This window comes from Paralichthys olivaceus, chromosome 17 (genome assembly GCF_024713975.1).
Source record: "Paralichthys olivaceus isolate ysfri-2021 chromosome 17, ASM2471397v2, whole genome shotgun sequence".
NCBI lineage: Eukaryota > Metazoa > Chordata > Actinopteri > Pleuronectiformes > Paralichthyidae > Paralichthys > Paralichthys olivaceus.
The window spans coordinates 3008541-3031681 of record NC_091109.1 but is presented as its reverse complement, the minus strand read 5'-3'; the positions used below and the strand labels follow the sequence as shown (position 1 = coordinate 3031681).

Below are 23141 nucleotides of genomic sequence, written 5' to 3'. Positions count from 1 at the left end.
AGCCTCCTTGGTCCTGCAAGGTTTTAAGGTCACGTGATGTGGTGACATTCCACAGCGGTGGCGAAAGTCAGAAAGAATTTCTAACAAACATGCTGTTAGTAAGTCCAGCATGTCACGCTAAGTCAACGCATTGAGTTAACTACGCCTATTGCCTGCACGTGACCTGTGGGATGTTCAAATGCAAAATCCATGTCGTGCAAGTTATGCCATGGGAATTGCTTAATTTTCCTATGTTAGACTCATGCTGTGTGAATGCATGTGTGTTCAAGTCCCAACTCCACAATTCAAACATGCACAAGGTTATTGGCATGTGGGCAGAGCCCAAATACAGTTGTATCAACCGGCTGGTCATGAAGCCTCTGCATCCTCGCCCAGCGCCTCACAACAAAGGGTTAAAACAATATCCTGTCTGATAACTCGGGGCTGAACGGGAGTGAGATTTGCACCGGTGATTATGCAGTCAGACACAGCAGCCACTTTGATGCGTGATCATACTGCTGATGGTTCGAGAGTGCACGGATAAAATGACAGTTTTGTATTCACAAGTACACCACCCACCATCACTACTAACACGACACACACTCAGATATTCATACTAATCCCCCAGACTGTTTGTCCTACATGCTAGAATAAAAAGGTGTGCGTGAAATTCCAATGCAGAGTTCAGCTTTGAAATAGACCCTCTTTTGCTCCAGGTGCCTGAGGTCCTGAAATCGGAATGAGCTGCCCCCTGAGAAGGATGTTTGTCAAACATCATTTCACGTCTCCATCTTCTCTTGCTTGGGATTGTTTGAATGAGGAGAAAGGAGCGGGCCCAAAGGTGCTGGTGCAGGCAAGACATTTGTGGACGAAAAAAAAAACACAGACTCAAGGATGGTTGCTGCTGAAGAGGGCTAAGAAACAAAACATCAAAATGCACGATCACATCCAGCCTGTGAGCCCGAGCTTCAGGCCGGTCATGCAATATTTCTGACTGCTTGCTTTCCACTTGTATTGCATGTGTAAGATGCTGATGACAACCACAGAGCTTTTTCTCACAGCAGCAAATCTGACAAGAAATCCTCACCACAGAGGTTACTAATGACATCAATGAAGGATCTGTTCTATTTAGATACAGATCCTTGTTAAAAGATATGATGTGCAACAATTCTTCATAAAAGTAAATAGAACTCTTTGCCCATTTCTGCTTAGACATCCAGAGCAAATGAAGTATGATGAAGGAAAAAGACGTTGCTAGCCAATCTGCAGTTTTTTTTCTTCCATTGTTTATATTCATCAATTCTAATGACTAACGATTATTCATTACCTTTTGCTGCGTACTGCAAAGACAACTTTAATACATTACCTCATCTTTGATTTGCATCTGAGTTGCATCCATTAGATTTTCATCTGCAATGACATCAAACTACGTCTTTTGTAATCGTTTTGATTGAGAGACCCCTAGAGGCTGACGTTATATATTGGACATTTTAAGTGACTGGTAAAATCTACAGTATGTTTACCTGCTATTTCATGACAAAATGGCTGCTGTGAAAAAAGATCAACTGCAGCAATGAATCTACAAATGCTTTACGGCTACACATTTATTTATTTTTATATATATTTATATCGTTAATAAAGCAATATCACTTTAAATGGCGCAACACTCATTCACTTGTAGTTGGTTACAGCACATGGAGCAAACTCATATCTTTTGACAGCATCAGGGATCCATACACTGGTTAATGGTGCCTCCAGATTGCGAAGGGCTGATTAATTGATTAGGCCCATTAGCAAAGGAGCATTTGAAGTGCTATTAATTTTGCAGCAGCAGCGCCCCTACGCGTGATGCTGTAGAGCAGATGGCAATGAATGATGTATTTTGTTACAACAGCAAATATTGACAGGTGCGCGCTGGTGCCTCATCCTGATCCCCATGGATGATGCAGGGGAGCATTTTAATTGGCTGTCTTCAGCGAGGACACCTCTGGAAAGCAGATGCCCTGACCCACTCTGGCCCCCCAAAAAAGGCAGATGAGGGACTGAGCAGCGTCAAGTCTTGTTGCTTTACCCTCTATGCAAGGGGGGCAGCATATAGACAAGTGGGAGAGTGGAGAGGAAGTTCATTCTGAAGCTGAACGGCTTTGCTTTGGCGTGGGGAGCACTCGATAATGGGTCCTTTCCTGGCTTCACTTCGCCTCCAGTCACAATGGCTCCACGTCTTTTCAATCAGAAAAGCCACGAAAACTCATTTCTGAGCAGCCTTGACATCAATTGCACTCTTCCGCTCAGTGGCAATTTTAAATCGACTGCTCCACACAGATCCCCTCACAGCTGTGAAACTTAGCTTTTTTCAGACACAACACAGACACAGTAAATCAACATGGAGAGACCCGTGAAAGGAACAATAAAGTTATATTAGTTGCAATAAGTTGATCTCTCTCTGTTTGAGGATATCAGAGTAAATCATTGGCACCTGACTTGTGAAAAGAAGGCACCGTAGGAAATACTTCTTTGGTTCTAAAGGTGCAATCAAGGACTTACATAAATATAAAAAATTACTCCGATCCAACCGAGTTGCATGACGTTGCTGTGGGAAGAAACTAGAGAACAGATACATATGCAAACACAGCAAGATGTCATCAAGGTATTGATCTCAGGTCCTTCTTGCTGAGAGGCAACAGCTCTGCCATGTGAGAGAGACATCAGCTAGGAGGCAGGAAGGCAGCCCCCCAGGGTTTTTAACAACATTGAGATCTTTAACTTAAACTAGGTCAGCGGCTCTGCCACATCACTGAAACTTCCCGCTGTACGGATAAAAAGCCAGAAGAGGGTCAGCGGAGACCATCAAAGCTACAATTCTTAACTGTGGACACTCGATTATGATGAATTCACAGATTAGATAAATTGGTTGTTACACTTGACCCAAGTTAACCATAATAAGACCATAGACTGTATATAAATACATTATCTAAGAAAAAATATCCCAGCAAACGCTGCCTTTGGTTTTTCAAACACATTTTGAGCGTGGTAATGGTGGCGAGGTCAGTCTCAGCTGTCAATCATGTCATTTGACCACAATTTTATAACATCAAATAACTAATTCAATTTAGCTTTCTGGAAAAAATGTTGCTCTTGAACATAAGCTACATCCATGTGATAACAACTACCTAAAACGACCAACACGCCATCTTTCAGAACAATTTAATTGACGTGTACTTTGACTTATTAGTTTGGTCCATGTCCCATCCACTAACACGGAGGAGCCAGACACAAGATGGTGACCAAGATGCTTTGGCTTCCCTTTGGTGGCGCCCTCAGTTAAAAAAAAATATTTTCACACAACTTTCATTTAACAAAATATGTGTAAATATGGGCGGTGACTCCAGTCCATTAGGTGGCAGTAATTCACCTCTAACTGTTTTGCTGACCACCAATAAACACAAGAAGCACCACAATCATTAGGACAACTGAGTGACGTGTTTTTATTTCTCACAACCGTTCAAACTTTGTCTGTTTCAAATCTGAAATGTTACCTTGTTGGTACAGAATGAATTTTCTGCCTCTTTTCATCGGCCCCAAAAACACATTAAATTTCTAGTAAACAGAAAATATTCACCAAACAAATCTTCTCTCCGACCTCTATTGAAATTTAATCTACTTCATGTGGTCGACCTCGGCAGTAAATTGCTCATCGCTCGTCACACACTAGTGGCTTTGTTAGTCCGTACAAACATGTAAATCACGTTGCTGCATTTCTTATTAATAAACCAATACAAGTTGAATTTAGTGCCGTGACATCGTCGGTGTAGGTTGCTGATGTAAGTTACTTTCTACTTGAGTGTCAGCATATTGTGGAGGGTCGTCAATCATAGATCGGCACAAGCAGTAACCAAAATGTAGATTCGACTGATAATTAATAGATTTTTTAATTGTTTATTGTTTTCTTAAGTATTCAAGAACCACTTTAATTGTTAAGTCAGTTAACATCAATTAAAATCAGAAACCTGAATAAGGCTCGTTACCATTTTCTGGAGCTCAGAGACATCCTCACCGTCAAATTACTAATCAATTCCGCGACTTATTGTTTCAGCACTAAACTACGTCAGAGTATTTATTTAGGAAAGTATCACATCTATTCAGTTACAACACGCTGACCTTTCTCCCGTCTCACATGACAGAACAAAGGAAACAGCTGTGTGACACGACACACTGCACCTTCTAGTTACACGGTGAAGACGGCTGGTGTGTAGTGAGACAATGGTTTCTGTAGGCACTGGCTTTCCCTTCCTGAGAGATGTGTTGTTATTGTTGTTAGCCAACCAGTTATAGCCCCCAGGGGAAAACCACAGATGATGCTCAGATGAAGTGTCTTTCCCGGAACTGTGAGAATAATACTCCCCCCATTCCATCACCGCGCTCTTTCTATCTCTCTATGCATTTCGATCTTGCGGAGCCAGTGGGGAACTGTACCTTTGATTCTTCTCCTTCATCCATGAAGACACAGGAAATTGGATTATCCTAGGTCTGTGTGCATGTGGGAGTGCATATTTTTTTGTGTATGGTGGTGCCAGTTTGTGGAGGAGGTGGGGGGGTCATTTTTAAATATACTTGCAATGATTTTCTCCTTGGACAAATAAAGAGACACTTTATCAGTTACCTGATTTTAAAATTTGTTAAAAGCAGTGATACTATAATTAGCTGCAAACTTGGAATTGGACCAAACCGTGCCAAGCAAACATAGAGAAACTGTTATGTAGTATTAATGTTTCTGGTGCATGCTCACCACACAAAGCAAGTGATGTCATATTTTCTGAAAAGGTGTGTTTTCCATGAACAGAAGGGAGTTTTGGAAAATCTGCACTTTGGAAGATGTTTGTAAAAATCTCCATTTTAATGGCGTAAAATTTCTTCATTTGTGTGGATGAAAGGCCCAAACTCAGAGGTAAAACTTTGTTTATTTGCTAAATATCCACAATAGTTGTTATGTCTCCATGCTGAGAGTAGAGCATCGGAGATCAAGGTCTTTAATAATTCATCACGATACCTTTGTAATACCATGTTTCCAGACCTGTGTCTTCTTACCTTATAAATGCAATTTTAATCTATTTTACTTCACTGTGTTTCAGTTGCCCACAGCTTAACCTGCTGTGTTACTGTACTCCACAGCCCGTTTTCACCGCTGCATGCTGGTCTATGATTGGGTTGTAAATCCCTCTATAAAGTTGTTGCTGCACAAATAAATTTATATTGCTACAGGAGAGGAAGAAATCGATAAATAAACATATACTGTGTGACCCATCTCTCCTGCTCAATAAGTTGGGCCACAATGGAGCTTTGAAAAACATAATTTAAAAGTCAGATGGTATATTGCACAGGTTTAACTCCAATGTTTCACTTGCACAAAACCAACCAAACACCTAAATCCTGAGAGGTAAGACTGATGGAGGTCTTCCTCAGACTGAGCGGGACGGGCTTATGCTGAAGTTTTCTAATGGAATCTGTTTTGTCTTGTGGAGAGATGAAAGAAAGGAGGGAATAACAAATGAAGTCAAAAAATCTTTCAACTTGCCTTCATCATTCTACCACATATATGCAAAACAGCATCAGTGTTTATACCTAAGCATTATACTTTCTTATTGCATCATCAGCGGAGCCAGTCCCTGATGAAGAGATCCACGAGCCTAAAGCCCCTAAAGACAAATGGATTTTTGGCATTTAGAAAGACCCTGTGGAGTTTTCTTGTAAACCCGCTCTGTTATTTTTTACTTTAGTTTAGTTTATGTTCTCTGCTTCACACCAAACCCTCTTGAGGGAATGCATTTCATTCTTCATTAAACATTTGCAGAGGCACTTTTTTGATCATACTGAAACATCCACGTATGTTAGCCAGGGGTCGCCCGATTCTTCGCCTCTTCGCTGGTGCTTTGACACAAGTCTTGGCACGTTACCTCAACAAACCGTAGACATGTAAAGTTTGAAACCAAAGACTATACATTAATTTCATGCCGATAACATCGTGATTGTCTGCTGAGACTGACTTGTGATTGGTCGAGTGCCTGCATCAGCGAGATCTCGACACCATAGCTCAATCCCCTGATCACTACTCTGCAGACTTTGGCTCGAAATGCACAAGATGACAGCATCCGAGACAGTGACATGCTTCTGTGCATATATCTGTGTCCTTGTGCATTAAGTATCTGAGTGGTACAAAAACATCATAACATTGCTCCACAGCACTGAGGGTGGTCAGGATACTCTGCATGGTGCCTTTAAGCACTCATTTACTCCATTATATGACTGAATGCACTGTGCTTGCATTTTGTGTAACCAAGCATATTATAATGCCTGGATGCATTTCGGCCCACCTGCCTAAACGCAATTTAGGCTTTCTGCTGATGTACTACACCACCCACTTTCATTATTTAGCTGCATAAATGCAAATCAAAGCACTGGCGGTCTGAGGCAGGGTTTGTAGAGGACAAGGTAAATTGAGGTGAAGAGGAAGAGGTGAGCCATTCTTCCAGTGTCCTTCTCCAAGCCTTATCACTCAGGAAGAAAATGAACACAACTGATACATTATAAAGGGCTGAGAAACCAGGCCTATCTTTGAAACAGTCTCTTCCCTCCAACAAAGAGAATGAAATAAGGCCTTTGTCAGCACTTAGGGCATCTGTCTTCTTTCCTTCCTGCTCGCCTCAAGATAAAAGAATCAGCAAAGTCGCATAATGATAGTTAATGGGATCTTTATTAACCAAATTATTGTCTCGCTGATAATTACTTTCTCAATGTCATGTTGCTGTGTTTTGCACAGCGACTGAATTAATGTTGGGCACTAATGGAGTTGATTAGCCAACAGCAGCTTGGCTCTCCATCACCTCTTTGATTGGGATAATCGTATAGATTTTGCAAGACTGAGTTATGCTTTTAACGTCCCACACAGTGCATCTCTGAGCTGCTGCTGCTAGTGAGGATAATTCTATTGCTTTGGGAAGCTTTGCACAGCCGTGCAACAGCACTCTATCCACAGTGTAATCTAATGAGAATTCAATTTTCTATGCGTGTATGTGTTTGTTTGCGTGTGTGTGAATGTACCTGAGCGTACGTGCACGCGTTGGCAAGCACAAGCATCCATCTAAACTACAACTGTGTTGCAAAGACGAGGGATGAGCTTTGCTTGTTTTTAATTACCGGCCCAGCGGACTTAACCCTACCTCATCATTCTGCCTGAACTAAGGCCCGCCGATTAATTGACTCCTCCGAGTTGTCGTGGAACCTCATTTCTTCAGGACACTCTGAGTTTGCCTTTGAGTTCACGACGTATTTCACTCGCATCAGTATCGAGTCTTTAGTAATAACATTTGGTGAAGTCCTACAGGGCTTTGATGTTTCATTTTTCCATCTTGCTCAAAGCTGTGAGAAGTATTCATCTGTCTTAGGCTGAAGCTTAACAACTTATCATAAAATGTACATGCATTTTTATGCCTGTTCCCCCTTTCTCCACTTGTTACAGGTTTAAATGTTCTTTCTAGCAGCCAGTAAGTTGCATGTTGCCCTCTGTTGGAAACTCTATTACTGTTTTCATCCAACTGTCAAGTGAATCTGAATTGCACTTTTGAAATGTCAGAAATCAGGTAAAATGTAAATTATGGGCATTTTCATTGAGTGGGTTGAAGGAAATGAAATGAAGTCTTAGTGCTATATCATTGCATGAACAAATGTAACTGACCACAATCTGCTATTCCATAAACCCTCTCTTAATAACCAATTAATAAATAAATCACTGTTAGTAAATCCAAAAAGTTAAAAAGGCTGAACTTGCATTGATCTGAAATAAGAGTGACCTTGGCACAATATGCAAAAATATAGTTTTGCATGCTTTGACTAGAAATGCCAGAGATGATGCATGAGGGGGACCTGAGATAGGGAGGTACCCTGGGATGCAGAAAGCAAGCCGTGGCAAATAGGTATGCTCCTGCCTTGGGCTACACTTATTTATATAGACTTGCTCACTTTAAGTCCCCTAGCAAGGAGTAATGGTTCACGGTCTGCAAAGGAATGTGGATCTAAAACTCTCAAGAATTCAAAATGTAAGAAGACGGCTAAAGAATAGAAAAAAGGTTTGCTCCATATGGGTATAGCTGGATAAACATTTTCATCTCCCAGCTATGGCTGATGAATACAAAACTTCACTTGAGCCGTCTGAAGTAAACTTTGCCCAATTAGCTCATCTCTTTTTGGCTTTTCCTTCCCAAAGCTTATGGGCTTTGGGGCTTTCTGCGACCTGCAGCGATGATCCAGACAAAACTTTGTCAATAAGAATACATTTAGAGGCAAATTACAAAGCTGGGGAAATTTTGAAAACTTTACACAGTCAGTCATAAAAAATCACCTTGAACTACTGCACAATATGGAGGAGATGATAGACTATGTGCTATTGTCAGTGACAGTCATAATGTTGATCCTTATTTTAACGATCTTTACTCTTCAAGGTGGAAAAACATAAAATATGTCTGTTTATCTAATTCGTCTCATATAAGGGACGGTTTGCTTTGGACAACGCAATCTCTGCGCTATGTCTCACTTTTCCAATTCTCACATTTTTTGGAACTGCAGTTGATTAACAGTTGCACAAAGGTTTTTCAGAGTGGTGGTTTATCTTTCACAAACTATCTCTGATGTGTGAGAGAGAGAGAGAGAGAGAGAGAGAAAGGGACACAAACTGACAACAGCCGAGTTTATTTTTAACTGGTCATCAAGTTAAATAGTTTAAGCAAATACAGCGAACCACCATCAGCCCGAGACTTATTTTAACTAGCGACAGCAACACTCAGCACCAAGTAAAAATGAGAAACTGCGACTGAATAGCATCGCTAATGAGAATGATTATTGCTTATGATTAATATTATATTTGAGCTGCATTTTATGCATGAAAGGTGCTGTATAAATAAAAATTACATTTTATTTATATTATTTATCAACATTAGCGCTTGGTATACCTGTCTAACCCTTAGATTGTATTTATTAACGAACAATGCATCTCCACCTCCTCCCACAATCCAGAAGCGAGGTCCCACATGTGCACAACCAATCAGCTGACTCACGGCACGTCCTCCTACACCTACAACCTGCACCCATTGGACAGTACTAGCTGTCAATCACACAGCATCCACGCCCAAATGCATACTGTGCCTTATCTTTTATTTAACTCTCTTACATGATGCTGTATGGAAGACTTGAAACCAGATATTTAGAACATAAACTCCTCAGGAAACAGTTTATTGATGTTAAAGTCATATAAGTGAGAAGTGATTTTCTCATGGACTTCTTATTATAGCAAGTGAAGTCAATACTTCTGCACTGGCTTCACTCTCCGAGCTTTTGTATATTTCAGTCAGACAACTCGCGTTTACAAATGTTTATTGCAACAGTAGAACATCATTCCCCCAGACATGATTACATGGGAGTGATGAGCAAATATTTATAACACCCTGTCAGAGCCTACAGGTGGATGCTGGGGCGGTAAAGGGGCTGAAGCAACTGGCAGCAATACTGATACAGCAGCAGCAGGGGCGAGCAAAGGGATTGATGGGAAATTTTCTCTGCTTAAATAGACCGCCTAATAGGGTGGGTGTGTATTATAGATGGTGGTGGAGAGTGAAGTCACGTGATTGGAGCAGCGCAGCTCGAGTTGGCTGCCTGAACTAGCTCGCGAGCATCGCTCCATTATTGAAAATATGGACAATATTAAAAATGAAGAGTTATTCCTCAAGGCCCCAGTACGCAGTATTTTCTGATTCGGCCCAAGAGTCTCTCTCGTAAAGGGGGTCCAGTTTAATATATTACACTGTAAACTAATAATGGCTTAGGGCTTTAATCCTGCTAAATGGCGACCAAAAGACAAGCAATACATTTGTTTCTTCAGGTATTGGCAGCCGCGTCCTGTTATAAATGTCTCAGCAGAGTTGTAGGCCGAGTGCAACAGAGGAATTAGTTACCTCTATTTAAGGTCTGCTGCCTACGCTCCCCCATTAGCTTACACCCACAGATTTATGGGGGAAGTAAGTATGTGCGGCTGTTGTGGTGCATATCTCGCTGCTGCAACCCTGAAACTGGAGCAGAGCCCTGTGAACTCAGCAGGAGGGCAGCATGTATATTGAACCTCATCAGTTATACCTGGCTACACACACAACCGCCGCTCACCTACTGAGCGTCATCTCCCCAGGATGATAATCTTTTCCTATAAACTCACCGGAATGAGGATCTCTTTGTAGAGCGCAAACCATTAAGACGGAGCCAGTGCATCCGCAGCAACCGGGGTCTGATACTCAGGATGCAACTAAAGATGCTGCAATAACCTTATTGACCCACTTACTTATAAGAGGTACAATTCGAGTCTTGTATTGAACTGCCAAACACATTTATTCCCACAGAAACAGCAGAGAGGCTCTTGCACAGTCAGTTCTTGTTACGATGGAAAAATATGTATTTTTTTCAAAGATTCAACAAGTTCAGGCTTTACTGGAAACATAAACCGCTCCGTAGCATGAGTTATTAGATGTCTTCTTATTGTTTATATTCCTTCTGACTCAGTGCTGATGTCACTCTTGAGTTATTTTATTTAGAAACGGTTTATGGTCTCAATCTTCGGATCATGCCAAGGACTATTCACTGAACATATTTCAAAGAAGTCAAAGGTCAAAGTGTGGATTGTTTATGTTTTTGGATACAGTGACAACTATTAAATAATTACCATTCATAAATCTTTCAGCGGTGAAACAGCACTGCACTCTCCAGGAGAAACATTTCAAATGAGCGGACTAAGTTTAGCACAGCCGTGAATACATTGCCATTGATTGATATTTGAGCCCCATCGCCTGTTGTGCTCGTTCATCCAGATGCTAATGTAACAAGACATCTCGGCTCCGAACCTCATGGAAAAACAGGGTTGCGTGTTTGGACTGCATTCTCTTGTATTGTTACCAGTATGGTGCGAGTTCTCCCGGGAGACATGAGAAGAGAGACTATTCTGCTTTTCCTGGACGTCACATAGAGCCGCACTTTTAAAGGGCTTTTAGTGTAATTCATTTTCCCACCTCCACAACTACTTCTTCTCAAATTAATGGGCCCCTAAACGTCTATCAGCCGAACACATTTTAGCAGTGCTTTACTGTGCCTCAATCACTGCCAATGCTTTCAAGCATTATAATATTGCTGCTTTGCATCAGTTAGAAACATTCACTCTGTGCATTAACTATATTACAATATTACATAGAGCCCAGAAGACTCAAAAAAAAAAATTTGGCGAAGGATGGAGGCACTTGAACAAACTTTATGATTATGTCTTTGTCCCGTTTCTCACTCGAATACAGGAAGGTTAGGTTAGCGATGAGGAACTGATGTCAATCATTATTGCTCGATGCAGCATGGTAACTGTGTCTCACCAGTTTTAACCCAAGAGAAGGAGACATTGTCTAGGTTCCTTAGCAACAGCAAGAGGTCCAGGTTCCCTGAATGATAATCCCCTGTTTATTACAAGTGCTGTCACAGGTTCCATGGAGAGCTCGACCAATATTGATTTTGGGGGGAAGATGGTGTTTCCAATATCTTTGAATAAAAATTTCTAATACCAATATATTGGTTGATATATACATTTTTAAAAATACAGCTATGATTCCAAAGATGTTGAAATAAAACTCTTGAACAAAGAAATATAATCGAGGCTTGATATTTTATAGTAAACCATAAACCTTTTTTAAATCGACTATAAAAATCTAGAATTATCTCCCTGCACCATCATTGCAGTATCACACATACATTTTTTGTTCTTGATCTTTTTTGCTGAATTTGAAAAGATTCTCAAAGCATTTCCAAGAAAACATGTTGACAGGGCAAAAAAAGAATTTGTTGGGTCACCATGACTTTGACCTCTGACCTTAGACTAGTAAGTCTAACCAGTTTATTCATGAGTGCAAGTAAACGCCTGAACCCCATTTTAATATATTCCCTTTAGTCGTTAAGACATTGTGTTCACAACAATGGGACGGACTGACAGGCGGATAACCAAAACACATAAGGCCTCTGGACACTGGTTATTGTTAGTGCAGGGACATAAAAAGATAACACAAATACAACCAATCATATACAATTTAAAAACAATATAGAAAATGATGGGAAAGTCTGTGAAATCTGCCTATTTTTAAGTCCAAGTGTAAATTGTTCTGCAAGAGAACTGAGGCACAAACAAAACATGCTTCATAGCTTTTAAAACAAGTTTCCACAGATGAACTGCCAGTCCAACTCTTTCAGTCCATGTGATTTCTGTTCATTGGTCTCAATCGTGCATCCGTGTCACTGTTACACGGCGGCAATGTGGCTTAAGTAAACAGCTGGGTGGCTTTACTCAGACCAACTTAGGCCAAACGCATGATTGTGTTTTCTGAGTGTGTTTCACATTATAAGTCTTCAAAGTCTTCATGGCAGGCGCAGAACGTCAGGAGGAGGCTTTCCGCTCAGTTTCTTTCTCTGATAACTTAAGATCCAGAATGTGACAAGTCTTGAAACAGTGTGAAATTAGTCGGCTGGATATGTTATGATGCGAGGCCATCCATCTGACAGCCGACGCTTATGGAAAACTCCTGTCGCGGAGTAAAATTGATTCAGCCGGCACGTTGGGTGTGTGTGCGACTGTCTGTCGCCGAGGCTGACATACGCTTTGTGTATCCTTTTGTTCAGCTGTCAAGTGAGGATGTCGCGGACCAGCTCCTGCTTGTTTATGCCAACATCAAGCGACGAGAGCCCGGACGAGCGGTGTGGTGATACAGCTGGTCTGAGATCGCTGACACACACACGAATACAGCTGCTACATGCAAACACATATGGGTAGATTAGACACCGGTAGTTATCATATTGCAAACAGCCCACAACAGCAATCCAACAATCCGATATCCATCTTTACACAATGTTTGAGAGTCCAGGAAAAGGCCCAAGATAGTCTCAGTGTCCCAATGTCCAAACTGGGCATGGATGATTCCCTCCGTGTCTCTGCCCTCGCCCTTCCCGTCTCTGGCTGGCGAGGTGGCTTTTGACTTGAAGCACATGAGAGAACGGAGGCTGTGCCAGGCTGGGAAAGGATACAAAGCTGCAGCCCTGACAACCACAAAGCCCTTCATCCCCTTTCAAACCGGCTCCCATTCAGCCAGCAGCCTGCCAAGATCCAGGGCAGGAGCAGAGGGAAAAAGTAACTGACCCCTGATTAGATTGATTAAACCATATCGAAAATGATTAATTGAAAACACCAGAACGGGACGCACAGGGCGGGATCATTCATTCGCGACGCCTTGAAGTCGTCACACCTCTTCAGAGTGAAGTTAGCAACGTGGCAAACAGATGAAGTCATCGTTGATTTAGAAAAAGACCAAATAAAGCAGTGTTCATAGTCATTCATCCCTTTTTTGACTTTTCACAAGCACATGCTTTGATATTTGCCCAAGGCTGCATCAGGATGCAAGGCCAAGTCTAAACTGAGTGTACACCCCATTTGCTGCCAGACTGCACAGGTTTATACTGATCTCAAAAAGAATTATGCAAACATTCAGATGATGTCTCCTGCATTCAGAATCCCTGCTAGATCCCAGAGTAAACTCCTCATCAGAATCAAAGTTTAAGCATCCGTGTTACAGTCTTTAGAGCTCAGCTCAAGCTGCACCCCAGTGTAATTGTCTGGCTGCTTTTGTTTTGCGGTGTTAGCCATTTTATATGTAATTAGCTGTCAAGGATAGTGAAAAGGGGCTAATTCCCTTTCTATTTTTTGCCTCCCTGAGTGGAGGCTACCCTCAAGTCTGACACTGACAATAATTAAAACTCTGCCTCAATGGCTCTCGTGTGCAGTGTTACATTTGTTTCCAGCCTAGTAATGTGTAATATGGCCAGGCCACACACGAATCCCTGAGTAATTTGTTCCCCTTAAAGGCTTTAACCTCTTGTCAACCCTGGGACATGATACTTAACAATGTTATCACTCAGTAGTCTAGTTAGGAAGTAAACTGTTCAAAGTCGGCAGAACGTGAGCATGTATCGTACAGTTGGTATCAGAGGAGCTTCATAATTCACGCCGACACAAATTTTCAACTTTGGCTGCTCACGACGTTGAGGGATTCAGCCGTCCTCCGAGTTATATCATGTTTACCAAATACCCTGATTATTTCATGCATTGAATTATAATATTCACAGTTTGTTTAATGTTTGTTTGTTGAAAATGTACTTTTAAGTAAACTCACATCTCGACAGGCCACATTGTATATTCTACACGTAGACTGTAAATAAAGATGGACGACGTGTCTCCACTTCCTCTTGCTGTACAAAAATGAGGCTGAATGATCACGAACTGGATCCGCTCGACGAATAGCGTCTGAGCTGTCAATCATGATGTTTCATCCCTGTTTTTACAGCATCTAATAAGATAATGCCACCAGCAAGCGATGATGATCAATGCTTACACTTTAAATATATGTATAAGGCTTTCAATTCAACCATGTAGCTAATCTAGCTTTTCTGTTTGGCCTTTGTACGCAGCCCACGAAAGCCGCCTCCTTCGTAGACTGCATCCTCTGGAAGATGACGGAGGCAGCCCCTGAATTGGGACGAATGATTATGATTCTACATTGCATGTTGAATTATTAAAGAACTTGCACCCGCCTGTTCAAACCCTGCTAATTCAATTGGAAACAGTGATTAGCCTTTAATTAGAGGTATCTGTAAAAGTGAACAAACATGATGATCAGATCTGAAATGAATATTCTCTGCAGCCATGGCATGAATTTAATTAAAGTGCACAGAATTATGCATCTGGGAACCAACAGCTGTTATTGTTATCATTATCTTCACCACTGCTTCATCATCATCATCATCATCATCATCACATGCAGCAACAAAAGACATGAACGTCCACATACGTTCACCTGAAGAAAAACCACACCCAGCTTGACATGACAATTTTTCACACACCGAACAGCAATCTCTTAATCTTATGAGCACAATACCGAGGCAACCCCTAAGATAAAGTACACATTTGATCAGGATGTCCTGCCTTTGCAAGGGGGGTGCACAAATGTTTGCACTCGTAAAGTGCTGAGAGTAAAATTCTGCTCTTAAGTTGCTTCTCCCTCCATCTCAGAGCTGCAGGGTATTATGTAAATTCCACCACGGCCTTTTGCATATTTGAGTGAATTTGTAATCAGAGGAAGTTTGGCACAAACACTGATGGTCAAACAGTCAAATTAAATGAAAAGAAATGCATGACTGCTTTTTGTCCAATGTTTTAAATGAAACGTGTGAAAGTTGTGTCCGAACAAAAATAGTTACACAGATTGATCTTTCCGATAATGGACATAAATCCCCCTCCAGACTGATGAGGGACACGCCCGCTGCGATTAGAGAAATGAACAAAGAGCACTGACAATCCAGCACCTCAGAGTGTTGAGAAAAAACAAAAACCGTATTGTTTGGCAGCGATTCTCCCGGCAGGTGCAGCAGGCCTCTCTTTTTAATTTTCTACATGCTCGGTATTCTGCTGCATGGATCAAAGGGACACTTAATTTTCCTCCCATCTCCCCACGATGTGCAGCGAGGAATGAGGCGGACTCTCGGGGGAGCAGATTTGATTACGGTTTATCATTACTGTCACTCTCCTGCGGTGACACGGAGGCCGATTCCTGGGCCGCCAAAAAACGCAGCCAAACTAATTAGTGAGAGGACCCTTATTTTCTGCTGTAATTTTATGCATCACTTGTACACTGAAGTCTTGTTAGATTGTAATTGTTAAGTGATTGTAGGGCCTACTTCCCGGCAGCCGCGGCTACATTTTATGTTTTACTACGCTGCACTGAAGCGGCTTTAATAAACATTAGCCTGAAAACTTAAAATAAATGAAAACATAAAAATGTATCACCAGCTGTAAATCACGCCTGCGTGCTCGCTAAGCACAACATTGTGGCCGTCTCCAAATGTCGCATGCTGTTGGATGCAGAGGCAAACTGCGCGCCTAATTATCTGTAATCCAGGTTTGCTGTTGTCTCTCTCCCTCTCGTCCTCTCTAGTGCATCCTCTGTCACATTAAACACATCCCCAACTCCCGCACAATTGTGAATCCTTCCTAACTACACATGGTATTAATTTCCAATTAGAGGCACTATTCTTTCATCCTCAAGTGAAACTGGTCATTTTTTCATCCGATTTGCTTCCGTCTCAAACTTTCCTCTTCCCTTTTTCTTCTTGTGTGATATTTCCCTGTGTCTACATTAGCATAAGTGCGGCAGTGATCTGCTGCAGGTTTGACGGTTTTTAATGGTGCGGCATTTCCATTTCACAGAGGACACATGCGGTGGTGGGATGTCGAGGAGGGCCGGGGTGGGTGGTGTAGTGTGAGAGTGTGTGTGTGTGTGTGTGTGTGTGTGTGTGTGTGTGTGTGTGTGTGTGTGTGGGGAGGGGGTACTAGCAGGTTAAGGGGAAGCAGTACAAAGAGAATGGTAGAGACACTCTGCAATGTGTCCTCTCACCTTTAATAATGCAGCAAGGATGGGGGGGGGGAGGCGCAGTCGTCTTCATCCCTAAACGGCAGACGCAAGTTATCTGCCCCTGGATGCCAGGGAGCCTAATTACAAGAGAAAGCCTCCTCTACTGTCCACGAGCGCCAACATCCGAACCGAGGATCTGCGAGGCTCTTATGGTCCTCTCATACAGGCCTTCAGGGAGCACAGGTGAAACATACTGTGCGTATGTCACAGAGCCAGGGGGGACAGTGGCACAGCCCTCACTACAGGGACTTGTCATGGATGTCACAAGGACTTGACCCACTTTCTGGATTGAGTGCTGGCAGCTGTCTCGTCAACGCAGCATCTGTCAGTATCAGCTCGCGAACTCACAAAGCGACCAAATGCACATGAGAGGGTGTAAATTTTCCAAGACAGAGGCATCACTTTAACATCAATTAATCAGTTAATGTGCAAGCTTCTGTGTGTGTGTGTGTGTGTGTGTGTGTGTGTGTGTGTGTGTGTGTGTGTGTGTGTCTGCCTCCTACAAGGTGTAAAATTTTAAAAAGGTTAGAAGCAGCGGGTGAATACAAGCCAGAGAAATGAACAACACTCAAAATGTCCTTATAAATACAGCGTAACTCGCCAGTGAACTCTCTGCTTTAAACCCCGTCACCAATGAAATGTGTGTGGAGAAACAATCCCAATATCTCAAACATAACACAGTTTTTTATTCAACACTTCTTTCACTCAAGAGCTTTTCACACTTATGTATGTTCTGAAAACAGTTGTGAAACAACTGCCATTTTCAAGTGTTACACAAAGGTCAGCTTGTCAAGAGGACACACTTCAGATGGCTGAAGCTGAATAGCAGTCTGATTAACTAATCGGGTCTACTCTATGCAGGATTATGAAATTAATAAAAAAGGGGAAAAAAAGGTCATGTTATCATAGAAAGTGTATTCAAACTTTTAAATTCCCACAATTTAGCTTATCTTAGCTGCAACATTTAATACTCGTAACTTTAATATCATAATCCCAGGGGTTTCCTTGAGGACTGGAGAAATGAGACTGGATCCACTGCAGTGGATATAATACGGCTTTAACTTACAATACACAAAATATTTAATTCTCTGCTTTATGAAATCGATAGCACCTTTACACTGAGGAATTCTGCTGTAAGTCTATCTGCAGGTATATGAATTAATTTTATATCAATGAATAGAATATATAGAATATAGAGCAGAGCCAGACTAAAATTGATTTTGGACAGACAATGCCAATACTAATATTAGGGAGTAAATTAGAGAGCACCAATGTGTCTACGAATATATATATATTTATTGGCATTGATTCCTAAGATGTCATTATCGATAAATAAATATTACTGAGGTTTAATATTTAACAGTTTGACAGTAAACTTCATTACAAATAACACCGAATATATAGTACTAAAATAATACAATGAAACGTTTTAAAATGAAACAGACATTATTTGAAATGTTTTGAGTATTGTTTACCCTGTCAGATTCAAGTCTTCTTATTGTACATATCAGCAAATGTAAATACAGATATTGATCAATATTATCCTCTAAGATTTAGCACTGATATAACATATATAGTGCTACAGTATATATATATATATATAGCTATAGTGATATACCGCACAGTAGATAGGCCCATGAATACAGCTAATATTGTTATTATGGTGGCAAAACAACATATAATCCTTTTTTTTTTTATCTTGCAACACATTGTATTGTGTGTATAATTGTATGCTCTGCTGGTTGTCACGGAAACACGCACAGTGAAAGCAGTATCTACTGTTGTAATGCCGACTTCTACTTGCCTGCAGAGGGCAGTAAAAACTCTATGGATGTTTTTACCGGTCACTGAGAAAGAAAGAAAGAAGAGTGAGAGACAGGTGCGCTAACAGAGCTTCACATTTAACAGCTCTACAATGAAACAACAGTAAAAAAAATCTTTGATAAAATTGTGAAAAAAAGTTTGGATTTTGAAACAGACTAGAATGTGGTGGGATTTCATAGTCGAGGTAATTAAAGGGGAAACACTGCATTAATCAGAGAGACGAGCTCTGTGACTCCACTGTCCTGGAGCAGCTGATCCAATAATGAGCTGTCCTTCCAAAACAATCTGCAGGGGAAAACCCTAATAATTATTTTCCCCTGGAAAAACAATACAGTCACTTTGCCCAAAAGTGTGGCTGTGGTGGTCTGATTTGTTATGCACACGCACACGCACACGCGCACACACACACACACACACACACACACACACACACACACACACACACACACACACACACACACACACACACACACACACACACACACACGGCTGTTAAAATGTTTGAGCTGTGAAGAGATGTGGTTTTCTGAGCAGCCAGTAATTGAAAGTTTCCACTTTAAAGTTTAGCAATGCATCATGTTTTTCTTTTCCTGTCCAGAAACAAGGGGAGGAAATATAAAATCTAAATTTGGTTAAACAGCACTGGAGAGTAAATAAATAAAAAATAAAAAAACCACATCTATGATGTCTTAAGAGCACAAGCTTCAAGGTGCATGCCCATATATAATCAATATTCTTAGAATAAATTTATGGCTTGAGATTAATGATGCAGCATTTAGGGTTTTTTTTAGCTCATGCATTAAGATATGTTTAGCTTCGATCAGCTTCAGATAGTGGTTTTGTAAAAAAATGAATGCATGTTTTTCTGTGGGCTGTTTGCACCTTCATGGATATTCAATAAACCGTGTTCTTTAACAAAAAGGCCACGGTTAATGTAGCTACTGTAACTCCAGCTAATGTCCTAATTAATCTATATGAATATAAGGACTGACTCAGATTCCACTCAGGCTATTCAGGGAGAACTTCAGTAAAGAGCTGTGCATATGTTTAATGTACAATGCAAGTGCACCTAAACCCTGACTTTTAAATTCACCATTAAGTGACTTTAGAGTAAAAAACAAAAAACTAATGTTATTTCACACCATGTGGGTTTGAGTATTCCTGAATCCTCTCCCACATTTTTACTGAAGCTACATGATGCTCACACCGAGTGACATTTCAACTCAAGATGCCTTTTGCACATCGTCATATACCCATTTCCCTGTAATGCAGCCTGACATATTTGGTGTCTTTGGAAATGTTTGTGTCGTGGCTAGAATTTAAAGTACACTTCTGTGGGTTTGAACAGTGCCTGTCATCGCAACATGCATTTTAATGATAACCAGACCCCCACTCTCCCCGGTGGGTCTGACAGGGTTTAAGAGGTTAAACCCAAGGAAAGCGAAAGTCCACCGGCGACAAAATTCACATGCAAACTTAGAACTCCAATTCATTTGGACAAGGACATGTAGACTTAGGTTTTCAAAGGCTTGTGGGAAGGTGAGCGTGAACATTTGCAAGCAGAGCGGCAAGGGGGGCGCGTTGAAAGGAGAGCTCTCAAGTTGTTGATGCAAATTTAGGCAGAACTGAAAGAGCCGTTGACTAATGAACTGCCAGGTGTCTTGTTGATTGACGTCCGCTCATAAAAGATCCCCCTCCAACTTCCACCTGCTACAACCCAAAGTCTACGATTTAACCTTGGAAGAAGAAAAAACATCACAAAGGCTAAATAATCCATGCTGCCTTCAGTTTTATAAACAAATACAATTACAGAGACAAATTAAGGCAATACCTAGTGAAGGATGGAGAGGATGTTGAATTCAATTCAAATCTAGTTTACAGAAAATGTATTTGTCCTCTTACTCTTGCCTCTGGGACATCTTATATTTAGAGTGAGGCAAGTCAAGTGTTGTGGGGCGTCATAAGTTAGCATATGGACCAAGACTTGGCTCACACTCACCAAGTGGTCCTGGTAGCAGAGTTGTGTACTTTGGTATTCATGCACCTCTCAGTACATACAGTGTTCGTGCCTGAAATCCCCAAATAGTGGTGCTGTCTGCTTTTGGCACCTCTTCAACAAAACAAAAATAAAAATCCATTTGGAACCAGTTTGTCTGTGTTTGGCCCATCGTGGACATTTTGGCACCGTCTACATTGTTTCAAAATATCAGGTGGCACTCATCCTCATGTTCTAGTCGTCATTGTGGGAGTCAGGCAAAAGGGAAGTTTGCAGTGAAATACTAAAGAGCTTTCACATCTACCTTGTTTGGTCTAGAAGTTCAGACTTTTCTGTTCAGTCCTAACCAAAATAACAAGGTGTGACAGGTGCCTCAGAGCGCGAGATAATGCTTGAACAACGAGGACGTTCATTTTGCTGGCAGTAAAACCATAAAGATGTTTCAGCAAACTGATTCTTTCATTTTCTCAATTCAAACTGACAGTTAGCGAATAACATAAACTGACAACACCAGACACACGCCCCTCTACAAGCCAATCAATGTCAAGTACAGGTAGACACAGCCCACGTAGGTGATGAAGTACTAAGTAAATCTTTAGTGCGCTCCCTCAATTCCAATTTGAGACCAAAACCCATCAGATCACATTTATACAATGTGATAAAGACATGCAAATTTGGTTTGGACCATGGTCCAGATTTCCAGGCGTCAAAATACCCTAAAAGACTTTAAAGAATGCTCTAAATGCAAAAGAAGATTTATATCAGTGTACAGAGACACGTCTCCTGGTGTCTCTAGTCACTCCTCCAACGTATTATCTGTTCCCACAGTAAATACAAAGAATAAAGGTGAGATAATGCTGAGACTATAAAGCTAGAGTGAGGTGAGGTGAAGGCAGCAGCTGGGTAAGTACCATACGTACTGAAACTCAGATTTACACATAAATAAATATAGTAATAATAATATTATTTTTACAAATTCACATCCAAAGTCTAACAATATTTTATTTCCTCAGCAATAATTCACATTACCTATAAAATGTATTTTGTTTGACACACTTAAATCCTTCATAAAACAATGTAACATACAGTGAGTCTAATAACACGATTTGCAGTTTACAGCCCCACAGGCAACAGAGGGTTCACAAATAATGGCCCAGTCCACAGCCAATACAAAACAAACATACTGCATATTAGGAGCATAATGCAAACAAGGGCTGCAGCAGAATACAAAATATGTTACACATGGCTGGGCATCAACCGAGATCAACAACAACCATCCACCGAGACAAATTCAAAAGCATTTAAAATGGCAGCAACACAACGTATGCAAAAGAAAAACATGAATTTAGTCCAAGCTCTTCCTGTAAAGACGCAGAAGCCCGGACAATCTCATTCATCCAACCATGCAATAAACACACAATGCAACATTGTGAGAGTGACCCACTGAGTAGTGGGTCTAATAAAAGGCTTTGCAGGTTTCAGCTCATCAGCCACAAGCGAGGTCAATGTGACGGCCGGGTCAACAAAACATGTGCAACGTAACAATGACCTGAAATAGATGCTATACAATGACCTGCACTTACTATTTGAAGGTTTGATGAGAGAGATCATGCAAAAACAAATTCAGTGTGTTACACAGGTGATGCATGTAGATGTTTTCATCTATTTAGAATAGGGCTGGTCAATAATAGAACAGCAAATATCATAAATATCAATATCTATCCATATAAGGCATTGTGTAAACACAGTGAGGAGGTGTAACATTGATGTGAGACAAAAACCACAACTCTCATTCCTAAGCAAAAAACAGTCTCTGAATTTAAAAAGGAAATAATAATATGACATTTATCATGATATAATTTTTCAGCCATATTGCCCAGCCTTAATTAAAAAGCTAAAAGCAGCCTCTCCTGTCAGAACTGTTGACTCTACTGTACTTTGACACAGCGTTGTTGCTTTACTGCCCTCATCGTGGTCAAACTATCCTTGTTCCTTTCTTCAATACAGAATCCTCGACCTCCCGGGTGCCTCAGAGAATCTATATTTTTTCATTCTGCACTGATAAAGTCGCTCTGCCACCAGCGGATATTGAAAATAACAAAGAGGTGGACAAGTGAACTCCTTCAACCTCCACACTGATGTCACATCCCAGGTGACTCCACCAAAGCCCGGCGTCAACCGTGTCACATCCAAGACGGACCTGAAGTTAAACTACAATCGAAGAAAAATAATAAAGCACATCTGTCTTTTTCCGCTGCAATGACCTAAAATCACTACTCAAACCCAACAGGTGAGGCAGGGGGTTGATCCTGCAGAAACAAAGACTCGCTGATCACAATGCAAACATCCATCTGGAGACTTTACACGGTGTCATTCATCCAACACCTCCACGGGAACAGGGGAGGTCACAGATGGCTCAGGCTCCAGACAGCACAGTTTCACATTATCTAATATATGCAACAGGGCAAATAGGCTGCAGCTCCATTCAACCATCCGTGTTTATTACGCAGCGCGTCCCCAAACACAACACACAGCTTCGGCAAACAGTGACTTCCACTTACTGTTGTCCATGGTGGCGCTGCAGACTCCAGTGAAACAGCTCCAGGTTCCTCTCGTGTCAGTTTCCTTCTTGAAACATCCACTGAAGAAACGTGCAGGTTCATTTTTGCCGCTCAGGATCCATTAAACGAGCTGCAGCCACTTCCTGTCGGGAGAATTGTTTGGAGTCCATAACGTGAGCACGTGACAGGTGCGCGTTCACCTGGACG

The 23141-nt window shown here is 41.3% G+C and overlaps 1 long non-coding RNA gene across 1 annotated transcript in view; it reads right to left on the bottom strand.

The window, feature by feature from the left end:
- The window catches only part of LOC109629773 (uncharacterized), a 175756-nt gene extending 152615 nt beyond the window's left edge, over positions 1–23141 (bottom strand). Inside the window, exon 1 of the long non-coding RNA XR_002202738.2 lies at positions 22935–23141. This is a non-coding gene — a long non-coding RNA (uncharacterized lncRNA). The remainder of the gene's footprint in view (positions 1–22934) is intronic.